Here is a 17,784-nt window from a genome sequence, read left to right on the forward strand (position 1 = left end):
GTTTAACAGCCCCTATTAGACAGATTTTTAACCTTACTGAATTTAATCTAAGTGCCATTAATTTAAAAGTTTTTAAATCATATACTATTGCTCTAATGAAATTTATTATTGAAAATAGGGCGCTTGTAGGAATCTTCTGTTAAAATTGAATTCTGTATTTATATGTGTTTTAGATATCTGTGGTGTTCTATGTTGTGATTTTTTTTTTTTTTTTTGTATGTTTGTTTGTTGGTTGGTTGGTTTGTAATTTTGTGTTAGATGTGCTTACTTATTTTTAATTTAGTATTTTTGTTGTTGCTTGGGGGTGGCTGGGTTACTGGCTGATCTCGTTTGTGGAGATACGGGCCCCTTCTTTTGAGCTATGGGGACACTCGTGTCCAGGTGGGATGAAGGCAGCCTCCAGTTCTTACAATTCTTACAACATTAGTAGTTTTATAGTCAAGTTTAAAAACATCTGTTAAGAATATTTATCATTAATTACTAAGAAACCTTTTAATGAAACAGACAGTTAAAAGAAAGCTAAGTACAGCCGAATACGACTCTAAAGATAAGATAAGAGAGAGAACAATAGAGGGACTCCAGGCGTCACTGACAAGCTTAAACGACTCTATCAACACCCTCTTAAACAAGCTATAAAACTTAAAGCTATCGAAACTGAGGAGGCTTCTTGGGCCTATATTCTATCTCTTTTATGTTGCTGATTTTCCGACGCCTTTGACAGGTATTAATATTTATATTGGTTGTTACGCCGACGATACGGCTATTGCTTTGAAGTCATGCCTTGCCGCGAAGTGAGAACTGAATTGATCAAACGAGAAATCCATTTCTAATGAAATTCGAGAAAATAAGTATAAATGAAGCGCAGCAAAAGATGTGTATTATTTAATAGTCCGTATAAGGAACTTGTGTGGTGTCCACATCATACTTTTAATTTAAATGACTGTAAACTTATATTTTTTGTACACTTTTAATGTTTAATACAGTTATGTTTGAAGTGTTTTATTTAGTTATAGTGTTATATGTTTTAACTATATTATATTTTCAGGTTATGTACTGTATATATTATACATACATCTTATTGTCATACGTATAATATTAGACATTACCCTCTAAACACAAAAAAACTCTTGTATATGAGCAGAACCCTTGCCACTTCCATACTTATATATAAATTTGTTATTAATGTACCCTCAGTAAGGCGTCCTTGGGACTTTCAAGCTAGGTGTTATTATCACCAGATAGTGGAAGATATGGGATAAATACTTGCTTACCTCTGTTAGACATCAGGGATAATCGTCTTCCGTTACCTATCACATTGAGGATATTCGTAACTGCATGGGACTGATGGAAAAATGTTGTCTTTTCATGTATAATTCGAAAAAAAAAATTTTAATTTACATGAAAATATATCAAATTTATTGCTCATCTTTAAGAATAGAAAATCTGAATAAACTTTGTCTCACTTGTTAGATGGAAAGAGATAAATCTGTTCTGGTTATGGTAAAATAACTTAAGACTTTGGTTCATGCTCTTATAGAGAAATGGCGGAATAACAAATCACTTTCTGAAGCTAATATTCTCGATTCATTGAAATATTCTGCTTCTGTGATTGCACTATTTTCACTTTCAAGAATATTTTCATATACATTGTCGTTAAGTAAATTTTACAGTTGAAGTCGATAGGTCTTACTGCAGCAATTTATTTATACTACGATATTTTAAGATCTTCAATTAGAATACATAGATATAATAGAGATATTACAAGATCTTCGTAAAAATTCAGGAAAAGATTTCAGTGCAATTTATTCAGAGTCAGCCACAGTTCTCGGACAAATATATCAATTCTTAGAATAAAGTCCCTGCTCAATCTGAATATGAAGGAAAACTAAAAATGCTTTTAAATATATATTATTTTGATTTCTGAGATTGCAACTATTTGTACTAAAATATCAAATATGGGGGAAAAAATTGCGTTATTAGCAAAATAGTTTAATTGCAGCAGAAGCTTTGGAGACCTGCAGTTTACAGATTTGTTTTTCGTAACACTTACAAACTTTGAAAATTTTAACGTTATCAATTTACCACGTGTACTTCGAAAAGATCTCGGTTTCTTGGTTCAGATTTAGCCATACAGTAATTGTGATATCCAATTATATAAAACTATATAACGGATCCAATTATATAAAAATTTGTCTCGTCTAAAAATATCCAATATGATATATCATTGTTTAACATGTGTTTCGTGAACTCCAGGAGTATTTTTTTTTTTTTTAATTTTGTTGTAGAACTGTTTTCCTGATGATTGCACATTATATATATGTGCTGTAAGGACTCTTTTAATAGCTTCAGGGTTAACTTTAATTGCAAACTCTTCTTCTAAATCCTCTTCAAGTTTTTCAGCACTAAATTTTGGGGTTTTACTTCATTTTGCGTAGTACGAACCATCAATTCCTTGGTATTAATTTGGAATGCAGTGCATCTTTAACACTTACATGCAATTTCTACCGTTTTATAACATCAAAGATAATTTATATGGAACTGCTAATATTTTTTTTTACTAAACAAGACTCTAATATCATTATTCAAACGCATACAATAATTCTTGTGATGCATTTTCCTTAAAACAAATGTTTGACTAGAAACATCGTCTGCCAAAATATCTCAACAAAACATTCGAGGGTACGAATTACTATTAAGTTACTAGTTAACATTTTTTGAATAGATTCTTTTATTACAAAGAATATTTTGTTGGTATTTATTTTGCAGCAAGCAAGGTTTAGAATGCAGGAAAAATAATATATTCTAAAAATTTTTGAAGTCTGTGTTTCAGTATTTAGAACAAAATCTATGCAAATAAATTTAAAACATACATAGGCCCGTAAACAAATGTGAGTCATTGTTTACATACTCGTACGTATATATATATATATATATATATATATATATGAGAGATAAAATTATACATTTTACATCTCATATGTACAGCCTTCATATTTCATACGTTTAACAATCAGTTTTAAATAAAGAATCTGGACTGTATGGGAAATATTAAATTAATCAAATTTTTATTAAAACAATGTTTCCAGTTGTATAATATCCTTGCTCAGTACAGTTTTAAATTCTATTTAAGTAAGCAAAGTAAATTTGGCAGTACCATGTAAACATGTACAAAGGAAGTACTTTACTTTCGATAGAATAATTTAATTTTAATCTACCCTCCCTAGAAAAAATAGATAGTTGCATAGAAACATAGATAAAAAGTAACATTTAAATGTAAAAAGTTTCTAAGATTTTACAGTAATCATTGTTATAAGTCTTAAGTAAAAATTTTCAACTTACCTGCGATTGGAGCATGCAAATATACAGTGGTTTGAGCTACAATTTGCTTAAATTCCCCTACATCACGGATCTTCCGAAAGCGCATTTTCGATCTTCATCGTAGAATATTCATCCATTGCCCAACATACGAAATTTAAGTGAAATGTATGTACTAAGTTTAATAGATATTTAGCTGAATTTTTTGAACTGCTTGCGAGTTACAGAATTACTACTTACTGCGATCAGGATGAACATTTCTCTTATCTTTACATGATTCCCATTTCAATAATATCAATGTCTAGAATTGCTTTTTATTTTACTTATCAGAATTCCTTATCTTGCAATACAAAGGAGTATCTTTCGGAGAGAAATTTGCTATATAATAAGTTTCTTCGTTTTATTTTGCCCAAAAAGTGAAAGTGTTACGTTATCGTTAATGTAATTAAATTAATGCGGGGACACTTCTCATCAGTTTGCTTGATGTTCCTCATAACTCTATGCGTCATTATATGCTTTTTTGTCATATACCACTTGCTTTGTTAAAGTTCATTAACCAGCAAACAAATCATTTATATTTTGCTAGTTTTCAAAGAATTAAGAAAATCAATCCAAAAATGCTGAGGTAATTTTAGGTTTTCATTGTTATGAAATTAATTAGTTGACACGCTGAGAGTTCTTAAAAAAATTAATATCAGTATAAGCAAACGATTTTGATATTCAATGTTAAAACTGCTTTTTTATTAAAAATAGAAAAAAAAATTTATTATGATTTATTATTTTATTAATTATTATTTACATTAACCAATTATTATTTATATTAAAAAGCTATTTTAGACTTCATCAAGTGAAATTACTGAAGTTTTTTAGTTAATTATATATGAAGTTTTGTGAAAATTCCTATTAGAATGCTGCAATTTTCCGTTTACAACTAAAATATTTTATTAAATTTACCGTTAAAATTATTACAGCTAACAGTTGTGATCATTACTCTTAAGTTTCACTTATAGTTAGAATTTTGAGTTAAAAACTATTCCTATCTCTCTGGTCTCATGTCGTAATTTTCGTTCTGAGTAGAAAGTTATGCAATTTGAAGACGTAGCATAGTTCAAGATAAGAGTTTAAACTTTTAACTGTGGACCTGTTGCAGTTGTACGCTACATCACCGTTAGAGCACAAGAATTAGTTCTTTCTGAATATGTGGATGGCTCGAAATTTTATTGTAGCTTTGATTTTGAAAAGTGAGATAGTTTTAATAGATGCTCAGCTTCGAATCAGAATTTTATTTTCTAAAAATTCAGATTTCACGTCAACCAAATTGACAAGGATTCAATTCAATCTTTTCCAGTTGAAATTGCGCAGACAGAAAAAAAAAAAAAAAAAAAAAAAAAGACTTATTCAAATATTCGCTTGATATGTTATAAAACAGACTAAAATATAACCTGGTTAATCAATGCAAGACAGTAGTTGTATTGTTAACAGTTCGTTTCAAATGTGATAAAGGAGTAATGTTTTAACCAAGGAGAAACAGTTTACGGAATAATGATTCTTATTCGCCTAATAATTTAAATTAAAATAAAGTTGATGTTTCTTATGGAGATACTGATATTTCTTTAGACATGTTTCTTTTGAAATTAGTACTTTTTTTTTAAGTCTATGGTAATGCAAGTCAGAGACAGTGATAACTTAGAGAAAAGTCCACATGAAGGTGATTAAAATCTCCGTTACCTATACATATGAATACATCAGTATCAGAGATATTTTATATATGATAATAGTTTGTTAAGATAAATTCCATCCAAGCTGACGTTTTCAAAAAATTAAAAAATTATTAAATCAATCATTGTAAAAATTTAATAAAATATGTTCCCGAGTTCTTAGAAGGCAGCATTAAGTAGTTAGAAGAAAATAACTGAAAATATGATTATGAACAGAGGTAGCAAAAAGCGATAATAAGTGTCCAAAAGATCTCACTCACCCTCTTTGGAAACAATTGAGTGGGAACTCAGGAAAACATTAGCGACTTCTCGCTATGTCTTGGAAATTGCACAAGACTTGAAAAGGGTGTAAAAGACCCTTTTATTAAAATCAGAGTACATTAAGAGAAGGCACAGGTTGTGCATAGCTTGTACAGCCAGCATTTGTGGTATTTGTGGTATAAATTAAAAGTAACGAATTTTATCTGAACTAAGTAAATTGTAAGTTACCTCAAAGGCTACACAGACAGAATGCGTGCAAGTTGACTCAAACCTAATATTGGCGTGATAAACCTAATGGCGAGAATAACGCAACATTGCCATTTAAATCACTGTCAAGAGATTCAACTAGTAACGCGGCCTTCAGCAGGTGGAACACACTGCGTTTCTATAATCTAAAACCTTTCTTTAAATGCTATTTCTTTCAACCGCACCTCAATACGCACAAACTAGAAATTAGCATTCTGAAAACGATAAACATATGCTTAACTTTTGTAAGTGAGTGTATTATCGTCTTGTATTATATTCAACGAAATTAAATAATGTAGAACCCGCATAAATGTATGAATGTTTCTCGCACTGTGAGAAAAAAAACGATGGTACCTAGAGCCATCAAGTTTTGAATCACGTAATCCTCGATAAGAATATGGGCACCTGGAAGCCAGAATTTTGAATTTCGAATTTGTTTTATTGTCTATTTCATATTTTGTAAAATTTTGACGAATTTTGGCTTAACAGACTCAACGACTTGCCATTGCTCGCTTTGAAATCGCTGAGTTCGTTAATAAAAAATTCGTTAAAATGTTACAAAATATGAAATCGATAATAAAACAAGTTCCAAATTAGGGCTTCCAGATGCTCATATTCGGTGGAGGATTACGTTATCCAAAACTGGATGGCTCTAGGTACCGCTGTTTTATCACAATGCGAGATACATACATACAGTTAAGCAGATGCTTCATTATTTAATTTCTTTAAATATAACACAGGGCGATAATATTTGGTGGCAACAATTTGAAAAGTGAACCGACATTTTTGCGAATCAAGCAAAATGTCAAAACGAAATTATTAGCTCTTCTGGGCTAACGCCCTTTGGGCGAAAAATAAATAATAAATACTGCACACACTGATGGTAAGAAAACATTTTTTGCTCTCATCATTAATGTGTTTAAAGCTGAACAAACGTAAGTTTCAAATCTTTTGCATGCCTTTTTGCATTACTATCGGTTTAATTTAAAAATTGACAATTTTGTTGCTTATTTTTTTCTTTGGATGTACTGCTCATTATTATTCTGCACCTTTTTTTCCCCTCATTCTTAATTCCTTGTGCAAAGTAAAAGAAGTGCTGTGATTGCGAAAAATTTCAGGTCTAATATTTCAATGGAAATATGCCGATAATAGCAAGCAGTAATCCAGCTAGGCTGAAGGGTTGAAAGCAAGTGCGTTGTGTTCAAGATGAAATTTTAATTCAGACCGAGTTTTGGTTCTTAATGCATTTTGATTGGATAATTAATACTGCTCTAAAATTATTATTGTCTGTCTGGGTTTTAGTTACATAGTTAAGCAGTGTTACGTAAAAATCATATGTCATGGATTAATCGCGAAATGACGCAGTGCAAAAAGAGATTACTATTTTTAGAATAAAGAAAAGAAATTAATTTAGGCGTTAAGAGCTATTGCTTTTACATATTCTTTATTTTTCATTTCTTATACATATTTTATACTATTGCGTGCGTGCGGATTCTTAACAGATTGAACGCACAAGTCCGGTAAGATGTTAATAAAATGTATTCTTATCAAAATTAATATATCAGAGCTCTGGAATTTTCCTCAGAGATATTCGTACAAGTGTTCACTATATCACTCAATATAATCAGCAGTTATACTTCAAACTACTAAAAACGTTAAATATAACGAAATGCAAAGCACATCTAAAGAGAAAGCTAAATCGGATTTCTCAATTCACTCGGAAATCACAACTCGTAACAATAATAATTAAGCAACCTACTCACACGCTCTTTTTCCGGCCTTCTATAAGTTTCAACCGGTAGCGAGATATCTAGAAAGCAATAAGAGGATGGAATTACGGTTACAGCTATCATAGTGGTCAAATATATTTATTTAATTTCAATACAAATTACCGAGTTATCAATTTACTCAATGTTAAATGCACGTACTCTGTAATTTTATTTTTTCGGCATAGCTTTCTCTTAAAATTTGTCTCGTGCTGCATTGCACGTAGAAATACAGCAATTTTAATTATAATTCTACTAAAATTACCTATCTAAATACAAAATTAGTAACAATCCGTTTTGCAGGTTATCTTCAACAATAAATTTTGCACTTCAGAAGGAATTTACGAATGTAGGAAGATTCTCAACATTCTAGCTGACTCATTTGTCTTGCAGTGGATTCCTGCTCATTGTGGCATCAAAGGAAATGGACCGATTTTCTGACAAACCCCTAATAACCATATGACTTTTAATTCTGCAAAATTCCTAATTAAATTAGAATTTAAGAGAAGGTTTGCCTCCTGCCTATTAAATGAAGTTAAAAGGAAAGGCCTGGTAGTGTCACACTATCTCAAAGCCAGTTATTCCAGATTTTCCTCGTTCTGTAGCAGTGGCGTTATTTCGTCTTTTGGCTGGGCACGATTGTCTGAATGCCCATCTTTTTAAAATCCGACTTAAAGACTCTTCAACCCTTATTCTTTGTAACTCTAGACAGTCCATAGATAAGGAACATATTAACGAATGCACTACGCTATTATCTTTTAAGTCTGCTATTTTTAATATTGAGAATCAAAATCAAGACTAATGGCTTATTGGCCACATGTCTGGCATTTTTTAAAATAAATTTTATACAAATAACGAAATCTAAAGCGGTCTCTCGGGTTCTATACTTACATTTGGGAAACTCTTACACTCCTTTCGAAAAAAAAAAAAAAAAATTATAAGAAGTTTGTCCCATACGGCAAAAAATGACCAGGATATTTACACTCTTTCTAAAAAAAAAAAAAAAAAAAATCGAAGCATCATGAAGGAAATGGTTGTTTTTGATGAAACTGAATATGTGTATTGATAGTATTTGTTTATAAAGCATAATTTTAAGTTTTAATATTTTGGCAACATTGATATTAAATTGTAAAAAGAATGAGTTAAAAATGTATCTGGAAGAGAGAGTTTTTTCATTATTATGGTTTGGTAGAATGTGGTAAGATTTCTTATGTCTGATTTTCTTTAATAAAGTTTTCTTTTTGTATATTGCCATAATGTATTTTTGTTAGAAGTGGATGATTCTTTTGAGAATGTTATATATATGCCAATCTTAAAAAACCAACATTTGGTAGCAGAGCGTGGTTGACCCTCTGTTAATAAACTTTCAGATAGAACATTGATGTTGTTTAGGATTAACAAAATAGCCAATTTCTCTAAGAAATAAATTAGACTTGTATTATAATTAGTGAATATAAATTAGAAAATATGGCATATAATATGATAAATTTGAGTCATATAGAAAAATTAAGTGACGATAATTATCTTATTTGGACCAACAGAGTTGAAAGTGAATTAAGAAGTTTAAAGATATGAAGAAGTGTGATAGAAGCTGATGAACCACCAAAACCATATAAAAAGGATGATGTTAATTTCGAAAATGAAATAAAAACTTGGGAAATATGGGATGATAATAACCCGATAGCAAGAAATATAATGAATCAAACTATGACAGCTCCACAAGCGTTAAAATATGCGAATGAAAAAAACGCAAAGAAGTTATGGGAGAAAATCAAAAATGAAATGGCGGCAAGAACAGAAGATATTCAAATCAAATGCAGAATAGAATTAGCTCAACTGAAAATGAGTCAAAATGAATCAGTATATGATTATATATATGAATAGAGCTGTTATTCTGAAAAGTAAAAGTATTCAAGTTGGAGATGGTGTGGTGTATTTAATTATGGCAAAGCACACGAGGGCTATCTGCCTAAAGGGAGGGATGCCTTCGTGGAGGACTTTCTAAGGGAAACTGGCTCGTATACACGTTACACATGGGGAAAACCACGAAAACGCCCATGCAGCCAGCCCGTTCGCGGGATTCGAACCTCGGACCGAACTACCAGTGTTCAGCGACTTTACCGCTCGGCCGCTGGTGGGCCTCAAGTTGGAGATGAAATAAGAGATAAAGAATTAATTTACTTCATACTAGAAGGACTTAGAAAGGAATTTGAATTTGATGTTAAAATTATTAAAAGCAATAAAGAGAAAGATCTAGCTTCAATTAGACAAGCTTTAAAAGAAACAGAAGGAAAAAATAAACAAAGAGGAAAAGAAATAGAAGTAAGTTCTAAGGCAAAAGAAAACTAGATAAAATGGAAATATGAAAGAAGATGCTTTAATTGTGGAAAATTAGGACATTTAATAAAAGAATGTCGAAATAATAATAATAGTATAAAGTGCTTTTGCTGTGGAAATTCGGCCACAAATCAACTGAATGTAAAATGAAAACTAAACAAAAACACCGACAGCAGAGAAATGTAACAAATAAAACTTATAGAATATCAAGCAAGGAAAGAGAATATGAATCAGCTACATGCTTATTTGAAGTATCTAAGAAAATAGAAAGCTCATATCTTAATCAAGATAGAAATGATGGAAAGAATAAAATAAATAAACAAGAGAATAGAAAAATTAAATGGATTATTGATTCAGGAGCCATATCTCACATGGCAACTAATAAAGAAATATTTACTAATTTTAAAGATGAAGAACGACAAATTATGACTGCTGAAAAAGGGGCCATGATTAAATCAGTTGGTATTGGTAACATTAAAATGCAAACTGATAGAAATAAGAACATCTTGAGAGTAGAAAATGTTCTGCAAGTACCGAATTTAAGTGAAAATCTGCTGTCAGTATCAAAAATTGTAGATCATGATTTAAAAGTAATTTTTACCCAAAATAAAGCAGAAGTGATCAATAAACAGGGAAACATTCTATATATAGCTAACAGAAATGGAAATAAATTTGAAGTTGAAGGAAATATTGTTGAAGAAGCTAAAATTAGTTATGTTAATAATGTACTATGGCATCACAGACTGGGTCATATAAATTATCAAAGGCTGATAGAAATGAAAAAACACTCATCGGTCACTGGATTAGAAAATGTAAAAATTTCTGAAAACAATTGTGAACATTGTACATTAGGTAAAATAACACGAACATCTTATAAAAAGGTGAAATTTAAGCAATCTGAAGATATTTTAGAATTATGGCACATAGATTTAGTTGGACTTATTGAGAAATCAATAGATGGAAGTTGTTATTTTTTAACAGTGGTAGATGATTACAGTAATTTCATATTTGTGATAACAATTGAGAAGAAGAGTGAAACTTCAGAAGCTCTAATCAAACTTATCATTCAAGAAGAGAGACAAACAGGAAAGAAACTAAAAAGAATTCGTAGTAATAATGGTAGTGAGTTTTTAGCTAAAAATATAAAAGAATTTTTTGAAAAAATGGGAATTAAGCATGAACTTACAACCCCTTATACTCCGGAAAGTAATGGAAAAGCTGAACGTTTTAATCGCACTATAATTGAATCTGCTAGAACTATGTTAATTGATGCAGAATTACCGATAAAATTTTGGTCTGAAAGCGTTAAAGTAGCTGTACATGTGAATAACAGGAGTCACAAAAATGATAAAAAGTTTACACCATATGAACTATATAAAGGACGCAAGCCTAACATTACTTATCTTAAAAGATTTGGATGTGAAGCATATGTTCATATAAGACGAGAAAAACGTAGAAAGATGGATCTAAAAGCTAAAAAGGGGATTATGATAGGCTATAGCATGAAGAGAAAAGCATACAAAATTTATATCCCTGAACTAAATAAAATTCAAGAAGTGAGAGATGTAAAATTTGATGAACAGAAACTTGGATCACCTTTACTAAAAGAAAATTATTTAAATTTCGATAAAAATCAAATATTAGAAGAACTTATTATTTTTTATAAGGAACAAACTAATGGAAATGCAAATAATTCAGAAATAACTAACAGATACTATAGAGAAGATAATACAACAGATGAAGAAGCTGAGAAAATTTTGCCATCCAATAGTGATGATGAACACGATGATAACAATTCATTGGAAAAGGCCAACCGAGTATCCGCAAATAAATGAAGAACCTGGAAATGATAATCATGGAAATCCTGTACAGAAACCAGCGCGAATTACGAAGCCCCCAGAAAAATTAAAAGATTATGTAGTATACAATACAAATGAAGGATTACCTAAGACGTATGATGAAGCTATAGAATCTACTGAAAGTGAATTCTGGCTGCAAGCAATGACAGAAGAATTGAGTTCAATGGAGGCTAATAAAGTCTGGGAATTAGTTGAAAGACCCATCGATAAGAAAGTTATTAAAAACCGCTGGATATTCTCAAAAAGGGATGAAAAAGGTAATTTAGAAACAATTTACAAAGCAAGACTAGTAGCAACCGGATTTAATCAAAGAAAAGGAATTGATTATGAAGATGGATTTAGCCCAGTAATGAGACTTGCAACCTTTAGAACATTACTATCGATTGCAGTTTACAAAAACTACAAAATAAGATTTTTCGATGTAAAAACTGCATATTTAAATGGATACTTGGATAAACCAATTTACATGGAACAACCACCTGGCTTTATATCAGATCCGAGCAAAGTATATCTTGTAAACAAAAGTATATATGGATTACCACAATCAGGAAAATGCTGGTATGATGAATTATGTAAAGTTCTTAAAGAAAAGAATTTAACCAGACTAAAGTCAGATCCATGTGTTTATATTTATAAAGATAAGATCAAATATTTTATCATAGCAGTATATGTGGATGACTTAATGGTGATTGGAAATTCAAATTCTGAGATAAATGACATCATCTCTCAACTATCTAAATCGTTCGCATTACGAGAAGTCACTCAAACACAAAATTTTTAGGAACAGACATCCGGCAAGAATCTGGAAAACTTATACTCAGTCAAGAAAACTATATAACTAAAATCTTAAAAAACTTTGAAATGGATGAATGTAAACCTATCAAGACTCCAGGAATATTGAGTGAAAATCTTGATGACATAGCGTCTTCACCACTTGTGCCGAAGACAAAATATCAAGAAGCATTAGGTTCATTGATGTACTTAGCAACAGGTACAAGGTCAGACTTAGCTTTTGCAGTAAGTAATTTGTCAAGATATAATCATGATCTCAGAGAGAAACACTGGAAAGCTGTAAAGAGGATATTTAGATATATTAAAGGAAAACAAAATACTTGTTTAGTGTATACTTCAGACAATGGGAAATTAAATGCTACATCAGATGCAAGTTGGTGTACCACTGAAGATGGAAAATCATTTGGAGGTTATTTCATTAAATTAGGCAAAAATTTCATAAATTGGAAGTGCAACAAACAAAGAATAGTTGCTCTATCTACAATGGAAGCTGAACTTTTAGCATTCTGCGAATGTGCATGTGAAGTTAAATGGTACATCTTTTTACTTGAAGAATTGGGTCAAGATGATCTAATTGACAAACCAATAGGAATTAAAACAGACTGTCAAGCATTAATAGATTGGATTAAAAAACCAAAACAAAGTAGCAGTTCAAGGACATTAATAGAAAATATTTCTTTGTTAAGGATGAATATGAAATGAATCAAATCTTTCCTCAGTTTGTGTGTTCACAAAATCAAGAAGCGGATATTTTAACAAAGTATCTACCTAGGGTGAAATTAAAAGATGAACTATTAAAGTATGGACATGACTGACTGATTAAAATTATATCTTTAAATACTTATATTAAATTTATCTTAAATAAGGGGGGAATTGATAGTATTTGTTTATAAAGCATAATTTTAAGTTTTAATATTTTGGCAACATTGATATTAAATTGTAAAAAGAATGAGTTAAAAAGGTATCTGGAAGAGAGAGTTTTTTCATTATTATGGTTTGGTAGAATGTGGTAAGATTTCTTATGTCTGATTTTCTTTAATAAAATTTTCTTTTTGTATATTGCCATAATGTATTTTTGTTAGAAGTGGATGATTCTTTTGAGAATGTTATATATATGCCAATCTTAAAAAACCAACAGTGTATAGCTTATACACAGATAATAAAATCAAGGTCATAGTACTTGTTCACGGCTCACAATCACCCATTGAGTGTTCAAATTAGTAGTTGGTCGAACCGCCCCTGGTGGCAAAGCATGCTTGAATTCGTCGAAGCAAGGAGTGGTAGAGGTTCCTAATGTCATCCTGAGACACATTCTGCCAGGCATTCATCAGTTGTCGCTCCAGATCTGCGATATTTTGTGGTGCTCGAATTTGCCCTTGAGAATATCTCGGATCAATTTTTTATATATGTTTTCTGTATATTAACTCATTGTTCTGTTTCTCTGATATTCTCTTCGCAGCTAAACTGTTTTCTTTAGTGTTTCTAATGTATTTTCCATTTCTTCTAAAAACTTTTCCTCCTGATCTCAGTATATATGATATGGGCGCTACTACTTATATGATGATCTGGGGACGTCTTCCACTTTTTGGTAATTTAGACACTAGATCATGAGTGGGTAAAAGCCGGCCTGTGGGCGAAATTCGGCTCTTTTAATTACTTAATACGGCTCGTTATGAAATCCTGTGCAATGACCTTTCCATTTCTTTCTTACTTTATATTGTACGCAAACTATCGAAATCAAGGAAGTTAGAATAGAAGGAGGGAACGTTCAACTGAAACATCGAATCTTGGTAGCCATGTTACTACTGCTGTGACTTGCGCAAGGAAAGTCTGTCATTGCAATATTTTTAATCATGTAGTCCATTTAGTAAAGGCAATTATAGTAAATTATCTCTGTGTAAGATATACTTGTTTATAGTAAATTATCTCTGTGTAAGAAATACTTGTTATATTTAACCATTTGCTTATTACATTTAAAAATTAAATGTTATATATATTAAGTTCAGTGAACAATCTGAATTTTAAAAAATACTTGGTTGCATATTTCCAGAAATGATAAATATATTTATAATGAATATTTATTACACTTATATACTGTTTTATGGAGTAGAAAGAGTTATAAATGTTTCTAAATCAATGAAAGTAGTTTGCTTCAGAATGCTATAAGTTTACTTATTTATGTTTTTTCTTGTTGAAAATTAGCATTCCTCCCGTTGACCAAAAGAAGTGAACCATATAATTGCGCGGAAGGATCGTTCCGATGGACAGAGAGAAAGGGTTGTGTGTCTTCCCGGCTCTGAATGGTGCTGAAGACTGTCCTTCTTGCCATGCCTATTCTAGGTGTTTGTCGACGTGGCCAGTAGCCGTGATTCTGTCGAGCGGGGTGCAAAAATGTGATGCATAGGTTCCTAACATGGAACAACGCTTTGGAAGACTGCATAGTAATAAGAGTCTATCCAAGCATTCCGTATAATCTTTCTACATCGCCAGGTACCTGCCTGTCATAATTAACTGTTAAGCAAACTCAAATCATGTTGTACCAGTCAAGTATATTCGTATGTTATCCATTGTATAATTTCAACAATGTGTCATAGTTTGACACAATATGATCATCAATTTTGTTAAACGGAAAGAAAGTAGCCGATTAAATCTTTGATTTCAACTTAGTGCAATTTGTACTTCTGCAACAGAGAACCTTGGATTTACACTTAAAACTGCGTTTATTCTCATGGTCTTTTAAAAAACAAAAATTTCAAAAACAGCATTTCTGAAGGCTTAATATTTTGTATGCAAAATTATTAGGATATTCATTCTTTTTTACAGTTTTCTCCTTAATTGTCTTTAAAACATAATTTTTTTCACTTAAATGGCCAAAGGTATATTTGAACTATAATTGAATGTAATTTAATTTTTTATAAACATCTTTAGATACCTTTGTTAGGAACTGCGATATTGTGTGTACTGTTGTAATTTTAATAAAAATGGATGTGATTTTTTTTCGCTGTTGCATTTTTTTAATTCAATATCAGACAAAGACATTTTCGCATCACACGTAGAAATTTTCTAATCAGGAAAACATTAAAAATAAGTTAGAATATAAATTTAAAATCCTCTATTCCTTAATTAGTTGTCGCTTTTGACATTTATCATGCAAATCTATTTGCTGTTTATTTTTATGTCTATTTGTTTAACATTTTAGATTTTCTAATTCCATGAAGTTATTTCATTTAATGTAGCTGAATCAAAATCAACACTTTTCTCAAACTTCTACAAAAACAATCTTCCTCCCCCTTAAAAAACTTCTAAAAATTGATAAATGGATAAAAGTTAAAATGTGTTTTTAATTGAAATTAAGAATTATTTAAATTATTAAAGTATGCAAATAAATGCTTTAAAAAAAGAAAGAAATGCTATTTGCATCAAGTACTAGTCTCCTGAAATTAGCTATTTCAACAACTGCTATAACCAATAAAAAATATGTGAATTTTTGTTTTAGTGTATTACAAGTATTATTACAAGTATTATAGTGTATTACAAGTAGTTTTAGTGTATTACAAGTATTAAGCATACTAAACTTTTTTTCCTATCTGTTATACATTTGTATATAAAATCATTCTTTAATAAATTATGATAATATTGTATAAATCAGAAATATCACTTCTTGAAAAATTAGAACGTACACCCAATAGGTTGCTAATAATACCTAAACTAATCCTTGAAGTATGCAGAAACATCAATGTTTTACACACGCATTTAGATTTCAAACTATTTCTTAATAACTTTCTGTTCGTAGTGGTAAAGGCATTAGGCTTTTAGAAGCAGGAAAGATGAAAAAATAGCCACTGCCTTCGCCAGGAATCGAACCACGGACTTCTGAAATTCCGTCTCAGTGTGCTAACCACTACACCACGAAGGTCCGCTAAGAAGGCGGGAAAAATACCTTATGCAGTAAATAATGGATATCATTTTTATTACTTTAAAACAAAAATTTTACAATAGCGAGGCATTTCATTGTAACTTTAACATATTTGTTTGTTGGTCAGTTCAATAATTAATAATTATTAAATAGCTTACCTTGAATTTTCATCGCCTTATACTTATCAGGGAAACACTTGAATTTGACATAGTCGAAACACTTGAATTTGACATTGTCAAAACACTCAAAAATTTAATATATGAGCTATCAGAATTGTTTACATGTTCTTTATTTTTTTTTAGCATCGAATACTAGTCGTTCGGTTTTATTTTATCTGTCGCTGCAAACACACGGCAAAATTAAAAAATACACTCATGTCCATAAATTAAGGATAATTCGGAGTCACGCGGAAATCGAACTCTAAAATAAATATATCACCTGTAAAATCACTACACACATCTTCAAGAATCATATGCAAATTTCAGGAAGTAACCAGATGACATCAATGGTACGTCACAATGACGAGAGTGTAAGAGAGTGATGTATAAGGAATACAGGCAAAGAAGTAAAATTGTTCGCAGGCGCTTTATACGCATTTCAGTGCAATAACAGAATAGTTACGACACAAAGGACGCATTTGGATGATTTTTTACGTGGCAGAATTATCGGCCGTCTGGAATGGGGGCATACCCAACTAGAAGTATCAGACGAACTTGGAATTGCCCAGAGTGTCATCTCCAGGCTTTGGCAATGATTCCAAGATGACGGTAATGTGAGTAAACGTTACAGCACTGGTCGCCCTAGAGTTACAACGCCGAATGAGGACCGCTATTTGGCAGTTACTGCCAAAAGAAACAGGCGGAGCACAGCCTCAGACCTGTCTCGTCAGTTCTTTTCAGCCACTGGTACGACAATTTCAAGGCAGACCGTGTACAGACGCTTAGGGCAGATTGGTCTATATGCTCGTAGACCTGTCAGATGCGTTCCACTTACTATAACTCACTGTCGCCTGCGGTTAGCCTGGAGTAGAGAGCATGCATTGTGGACACCGCAACAGTGGGCTTGTGTGATGTTTTCCGACGAGTCCAGGTTTAGCTTGCAGTCTGATTCTCGCCGGATTTTCGTATGGAGAGCTCCAGGTATCCGTTACCACCAAGAAAACATTATTGAACGACACCGTTACGGTGGTGCAGGAGTGCTCGTTTGAGGTGGAATTATTCTGGGTTCCAGAACTGACCTGCATGTTCAAATTGGAACCATAACAAGCCAAATCTATCAGGATGTCATTCTGGAACAACATGTACGTTTGTTTCGGGGTGCCATGGGCGCACAATTTGTGTTTATGGATGACAACGCCCGTCCTCACCGTGCAAACATCGTAAGCGAATGCCTTCAATCGGAGGATATCACCCGTATGGACTGGCCAGCATTCTCACCGGACTTGAATCCAGTAGAGCAGGTGTGGGACATGCTTGGCCGACGAGTTGCAGCCCGTCAACCTCCTCCTACATGTCTACCGGAACTTCGGAGAGCATTGCTTTTTGAGTGGTGTAATATCCCCCAAGATCAGATCG

The 17,784-nt window shown here is 31.8% G+C and overlaps 1 protein-coding gene and 1 long non-coding RNA gene across 2 annotated transcripts in view; one reads left to right on the forward strand and one right to left on the reverse strand.

Annotated features, from left to right (window-relative positions):
• LOC118184836 (guanine nucleotide-binding protein G(s) subunit alpha-like) overlaps positions 1-3,590 on the reverse strand; it is an 85,576-nt gene extending 81,986 nt beyond the window's left edge. Inside the window, exon 1 of the mRNA XM_035354567.2 lies at positions 3,340-3,590. The gene's annotated coding sequence lies outside the window, so the exon portion shown is untranslated. The remainder of the gene's footprint in view (positions 1-3,339) is intronic.
• On the forward strand, positions 444-15,291 carry LOC146998019 (uncharacterized). Its single transcript, XR_015040221.1, has 2 exons — positions 444-721; positions 14,497-15,291. It is a non-coding gene; the product is annotated as an uncharacterized LOC146998019 (long non-coding RNA).
• Positions 15,292-17,784: the final 2,493 nt, after the last annotated feature.

Source organism: Stegodyphus dumicola, chromosome 3, assembly GCF_044657685.1.
Source record: "Stegodyphus dumicola isolate Sdum_Otavi_A_Nest chromosome 3, ASM4465768v1".
NCBI classification, from domain to species: domain Eukaryota; kingdom Metazoa; phylum Arthropoda; class Arachnida; order Araneae; family Eresidae; genus Stegodyphus; species Stegodyphus dumicola.